Source organism: Maylandia zebra, linkage group LG2 (genome assembly GCF_041146795.1).
Source record: "Maylandia zebra isolate NMK-2024a linkage group LG2, Mzebra_GT3a, whole genome shotgun sequence".
Lineage (NCBI taxonomy): Eukaryota > Metazoa > Chordata > Actinopteri > Cichliformes > Cichlidae > Maylandia > Maylandia zebra.
The window spans coordinates 11414262-11420630 of NC_135168.1; the positions used below are offsets into that span (position 1 = coordinate 11414262).

General features: G+C 39.3%; 1 long non-coding RNA gene across 1 annotated transcript; it reads right to left on the reverse strand.

Moving 5' to 3' along the window:
- Positions 1 to 2036: 2036 nt before the first annotated feature.
- LOC143420793 (uncharacterized) lies at positions 2037 to 4845 on the reverse strand. Its single transcript, XR_013100534.1, has 2 exons — positions 3497 to 4845; positions 2037 to 3171 (listed from the first exon to the last, which is right to left on the reverse strand). It is a non-coding gene; the product is annotated as an uncharacterized LOC143420793 (long non-coding RNA).
- Positions 4846 to 6369: the final 1524 nt, after the last annotated feature.

Here is a 6369-nt window from a genome sequence, read left to right on the forward strand (position 1 = left end):
ACTGAGAGCCTGATAAATAAGAAGAACAAAAACCAAGAAAAACAAGAGTCAAAGAAAACCAAAAACACAAAGCATTGGGCCAGGACCCACTGCTGTGACATTTATATGTGATAAAAACATTAAAAACTGCTCAGATGTTGAAATCTTTCTACGTATACTTTAGGTTCAGCTCTCCAGCCTGGCATTTGGTTAAGCATGATTCAAACATTTGATTTTGTTTAACTGGTTTTAATTATAGTTACTTTTTGTGAACATTTGTTGCAGCATTTAAAAATACATCATTTATTTTCAAACTTTTATTTGATTTAGAGCATCATGTTTGACCAACGTAAATGTTTTAATTTCATATAAAATAACTGAAACAGTGAACTGAATATCTGAAATCTTTCCTTCCTTAAAAGTTATAATCCTACTTAAGTTATAGTGCAAACGCTTAAGCAACAAATATACTTGATGCTAATTAATTAATATTTCCCTTTGATGTTGCAACTATGCGGTCTCTTCTGTCTTTAAACAAAATAATATTTTCCAGTTACAGAAATCATAAAGTCCAAACTAAAGTGCTACTGTTGCTATATGCATTTTATATAAATCATGGATGATGGTCCTGACATGAAGGAAGAGAAAGTTACAGGTTGCATCCTTTGACTTTGTCTCCGTGCCTTTGGGCGATTTTCAGAAGGACAGATGTTTCTGTTCAATTCTTAAATCAATTTTTTCAAACACAAACACTATTTTAAAGCTTCTAGAGAGTAAAATATTAATGATAATTATAATAACAATAATAAAAACAAAAGCTCTCAGATCCATCAAACCAAGCAGCAGAAAGAACAATAACTGAAGAGAAAACTTTAACCTTGTAGACTTCATTATGTTCCAGCTGCTCTACAGACGCTGTGACCTCGAACTTAAGCAGGTCGTAAAGTATGTGCAGCTCAATAACTTCATAATCAGACCCTGTGGTATTTAGGCAGCAGAACAACTAAGAATAACAACTACAAATAATGTTTTTAGGTTTCTGTTGTACTGCAAGGTTCTGTACAGGAGAACCAAACCAAGAGCAAATATTACGTCTCATTTACACCTGAGCACGAAGAGCCATCAACATTTAGCAAATTGAATCATCTTTGTTTAGATGCAAGAAGAATCATATAGAAATAAAAAAGTAGAAATAGAAATCCAGAGCAAAGATATCCTCTAATTCAGCGTAGCACATGTGCATCTGCTGCGATTCACGTAAGCATTCGGCTCGTCACTGTTGCAGATTTTTCTCTCGCTGTTCTGGCTCACAGCGCTGCAAACACAAAAATAAATATCCCCAAAGGTGTGAAAGGGAGCTAATTAGTAAGAGTATTGTTACTCTCCGCAGGAGTAGTCCAGCAGTAGAAATCAGTCCAATAACAAGGTGTGTAACATCTAGCAGGGTGACAGAAAAACCCAGGGTAACTTCTAAGGACCTCAACGTCTCTCTCACATTGTGTTTTTTAAACATGCTTCCATTTGTCACTTCAGTCTTTACTCTGAAATACAGGAAGAGAAATCATGGCTGAAACAATTTCTCATGAAACCAGGGGTGTGGTCCAACAGTCAGTTTGGTGAGGAAGGTTCCTAACTGAGAGAAGTGACCCAGAAGTATCTGTGTAGCAGCCACAATGAATCCAGATCATGAGCTTTATTAACTGATCAAAGTCTCTTCTTTCATCTTCTGTATCATTCAGTTTGCATTGGTAATGCCCATTATTGTAATGCTTTTTTAAGACCAGCAAAACTTTATTTCACTTTGGGTTAGCTGGGATAAGTGATGGATGGAGGGAATTTTACTTCAGCCACAGAAATCCTAAACAGGAAGGAGGAGCAGAGTTACAGTGGATCACTATCCAGCAGGGAAACAAGGTTTATTTCAATTTCTTGGCCATGAGTGAGATTTACTGAGTGGGCAAATTAGGGAGACGACACCATCAGATCCCGAGCCCTCCATGTGTTAATCAAGAGACGGCTGCTGTGCTACATCCATAAATAATGAATAAATTAGGAGCTAAAGCTGAAAGGACAGTTTATTTGTACCATCTTCACGTGAACACATTCAAGAACATCACAGATGAAGAAACATTAAAAACTTCCACACTACATAAAGCAAGAAAAATAGTTTTTCTTTCAGGTGGTTTCAGAAAAACAGAAACATCAAACATCTCCAAAACTCTCTTTGAAAGAACTAAAAACCTTTGTTCTCATGGTCCAATCATGAGTGAACTCCCCGATGAAGCCTTGTGTGCTAAAACATGTCAGAGTTTTAAAGGTTAAACATGAGTTTCCAAAACGTTTTGCTGGAGAACAATGAACTATTTGACTGAGTTTCAATCATTTACAGACGAGCAAAACCAGGACAGAGAAAAAAGGACAAAACTGACTCAGTAAAACAACAGAAAAGAAGATCCCATGTAGATCTGTATTATGTAGAAGTTCAGCCCAGCAACCAGTTCAGTTCAACACAAGTTTAAATGATTCTATCTGAACTCTGTGGAGCCTGATCTCAAGCTTTTTGAGTCTGACACAGAAACCAGAGGATCTTTCTGTGTCTTCAGATTCACTGTGATCCAGTGATGGGAGTGATTTCAGCCCTGAGTGATCGCGCTGATGTTTGCACAGAGCAGACAATGAGGTGAATGTTTGGGCACATTGGTAACAGTGAAACAGTTTATTAGTAACGTGGGATCGTTTGTGTGCAGAGTATGATCTGAGATTCCTGAAGCTCTTGTCACACTGGTCACAGCTGTAGTTTCCTTCCATGTGTCCACGTTCATGAATGTTACGACTATGTGACCGTGAGAAGCTTCTCTCACAGTGTCTGCACTTGTGTGGTTTCTCTCCTGTGTGGACTCGTTTGTGTGATTTAAGCTGACCTGCAGTGGTGAATGATGACCCACACTGATCACAGAGGTGCTTTTTAACCCCACTGTGAATCAGTTCATGTTGTTTTAACTCACTTGTTGTGGTGAAGCTTCTCCCACATTCTTTGCAGTATTTCAGTTTGTCTCCAGTGTGTCTACGTTGATGTACTTTTAGGGTCTTTTGCCGACTGAAAGTTTTTCCACAGAGGTCACAATGAAAGTCTTTCCCACCACCACAGTGATGACAGGGTTGAGAACTGGATCCATCTGTGTCGCTCTGCTTCTAAACAAAGACACAAAGACAGTGTAAGTCAGTCCTTCAACATTTGTATCCTGAACGTCGCCTGAAATAAAGAGCATCTCTGCAGACGTCCAACTACATTTGACTGTTTCAGTTAACACACTCAGTTTACTGGGCTGCAATAACTACAATACTACCACCATAATACTACAGTAATACTAAAATCATAACTGAAAGGAAAATCTGAATAATCACTCAGAGCTGCTTTTCCATGCAGTAGAATTGCTAACATGCTAACACAGTTTAATGAGCAGAGTTGTTCCAAACAGTCAGGCTAAAATGACAAGATAACAATATAAATACATACCTCACAGTAGCTGCACTTGTAGAGTCTCTTTCTGGTGTGGATCTGTTGGTGTCGTCTCAGGTGCTGTGGAGATTTAAAAGTCTTCTCACACAGGTCACATTGATAAGGTCTCTCCTCAGTGTGGGTAAACATGTGTTGTTGTAAGTGTGCGTCTGTTGTAAAGTATTTGCCACACTGTTCACAGCAGTACACATCATGTCTGGTATGAATGCGTAGGTGTGTATTTCGGTACCCTCTCTGGCTGAAAGTTTTTCCACAGATGTCACAGCTGTATGCCTTAATTCCAGAGTGGGTAACTAGATGCTTCTGTAAGCTGCTACTGTGAGTAAAAGCTCTGCCACACTGATCACAGCTGTACGCTTTAACTCCACTGTGGATGAGTTGGTGTTGTTTTAGGGAACGCTTCAAGGAAAAAGACTTTCCACACAAGTCACAGCTGAACGGTCTCTCTCCAGTGTGGATGACCTGATGCTGTTTTAGTGATGCCTTCAGAGTAAACTCCATCCCACACTCGTCACAGCTGTATGGCTTAATTCCAGAGTGGGTAACTAGATGACTCTGTAAGCTGCTACTGTGAGTAAAAGCTCTGCCACACTGATCACAGCTGTACGCTTTAACTCCACTGTGGATGAGTTGGTGTTTTTTTAGGGAATCCTTCAAGGAAAAAGACTTTCCACACAAGTCACAGCTGAACGGTCTCTCTCCAGTGTGGATGACCTGATGCTGTTTTAGTTTAGCCCTCACAGTAAAACCCTTCCCACACTCGTCACAGCTGTATGGCTTAATTCCAGAGTGGGTAACTAGATGCTTCTGTAAGTTGCTACTGTGAGTAAAAGCTCTGCCACACTGATCACAGCTGTACGCTTTAACTCCACTGTGGATGAGTTGGTGTTGTTTTAGGGAACCCTTCAAGGAAAAAGACTTCCCACAAAAGTCACAGCTGAACGGTCTCTCTCCAGTGTGGATGACCTGATGCTGTTTTAGTGAAGCCCTCACAGTAAAACCCATCCCACACTCGTCACAGCTGTATGGCTTAATTCCAGAGTGGGTAACTAGATGCCTCTGTAAGTTCCTACTTTGAGTAAAAGCTCTGCCACACTGATCACAGCTGTACGCTTTAACTCCACTGTGGATGAGTTGGTGTGTTTTTAGGTGACCCTTCCTGGAAAAAGACTTTCCACACAAGTCACAGCTGAACGGTCTCTCTCCAGTGTGGATGACCTGATGCTGTTTTAGTGAAGCCCTCACAGTAAAACCCTTCCCACACTCGTCACAGGTGTGTTTTTTCTCTCCCTTTCTTCTGTGAGGTTTGTCGGCCTCCTGAGAGCGCTGACTTCTGGCTCCATGTTGGTCCTGCAGTGACAGAGATACAAACAGAGGCAGTGAGTGAAATGCAGTCGTGGAACAAACTCAACCTTCAAACTCCATTAACACTAGTTTTAAACCTGAAGGTGGAGCGTGGCACCAAACACCTTAAAGGTCTCTTATCCCCACCTGCTGGTAGTTCTAACACATTACATCCAACCTGCTGTTAAAGATAATTCATGACTGTTCAAACACTAAAATCATGCACACACACACACACACACACACACACACACACACACACACACACACACACACACACACACACACACACACACACACACACACACACACATTATTTTATAATTTAGATTATTTTGTTGTTTCCTATTACATATTTCTATAATTTGTATAGATTTATACAGAATTATTCAGTGATAATAAATCCTATGTTTGTTTATTCTAAAGGAACCCCGTTAGCTTCCACAACAGATGTTGCTCGTCTTCCGTCAAATACTCACATAAAATATTACACAATAAAGTGGATTCAAGATATCCACATAATTTCACTCTTACATCCACAGTGAGGTTTCACAATTGTTCAAATATAAGCAATCAATAATAATAATAATAATATCAATAACATTGAGGCACATTACACAAATTTCAAAAACAAATCATGTCTTACAATATTTACAACAACTAAAAGCTCTGTAAATCGGCTTTTAAGTCTTCATTGAAGTTTTGAATAATTCTCTAATTTTTTAAGGCAACTTATTCCACTTAAAAGTTGCTCTAAATGTAACAGTTTAACAAAACGTTACTTTTAACTCGAGCATTTACTAAATTGCAGCTTGTTGAAAACTGTGTAATATGATGATGTATTTCATCTGGATACTGCAGCTGAGCAGAATAAATGTGGTGTGTTTAACAGAATTGCTTTCTTTAGAACTACAAGTAAGCCATAGAATATTTTAGCCTGTACAGGAAGCCAAGAAAGGTTATTATGCATTTTATCAATATTAGTATAGTATGAACATCTTCACACTAATCTGGACGCCTTATTCTGGACTAACTGAAGTCTGTTAAGATCTGTCTTATTAGCTGCTGACCAAATGATTGAACAATACTCCAGATGAGACATTACTAGTGCATTAATGACATCTTTCATAATGAAGAAGTGATACACAAAGAGCATTTCATAGCCATAGCTATGCCTTGTCGGCAGAGTTATGTGACATTAGTGATGTTTGTACTTTGAGCGTTAACTTGGTTTTAAAGCCTTTAAAATATACGCCGTTCAATAGTCGACCTTAATCTGACAGAGAATGTGATGATTTTGTGGATAATTAAAGTCAGTCATATATCCACAAACACAACAAGCTGAAAGTCAGTGATGCTGCTCGGTTTGCAGTCCTGAACATCACGGCACAAGCAGGATCCACTGCACTGTTAATGTTAGCTGTGTTATATTGCTGCCTCTGTTCGGTGGTGTCGAGCCAAACGCACTTTAACGTGTGTTTGAACGAGCTGACGGTTCACTCGTTAAGCTGAAAGAAAGATGCTTT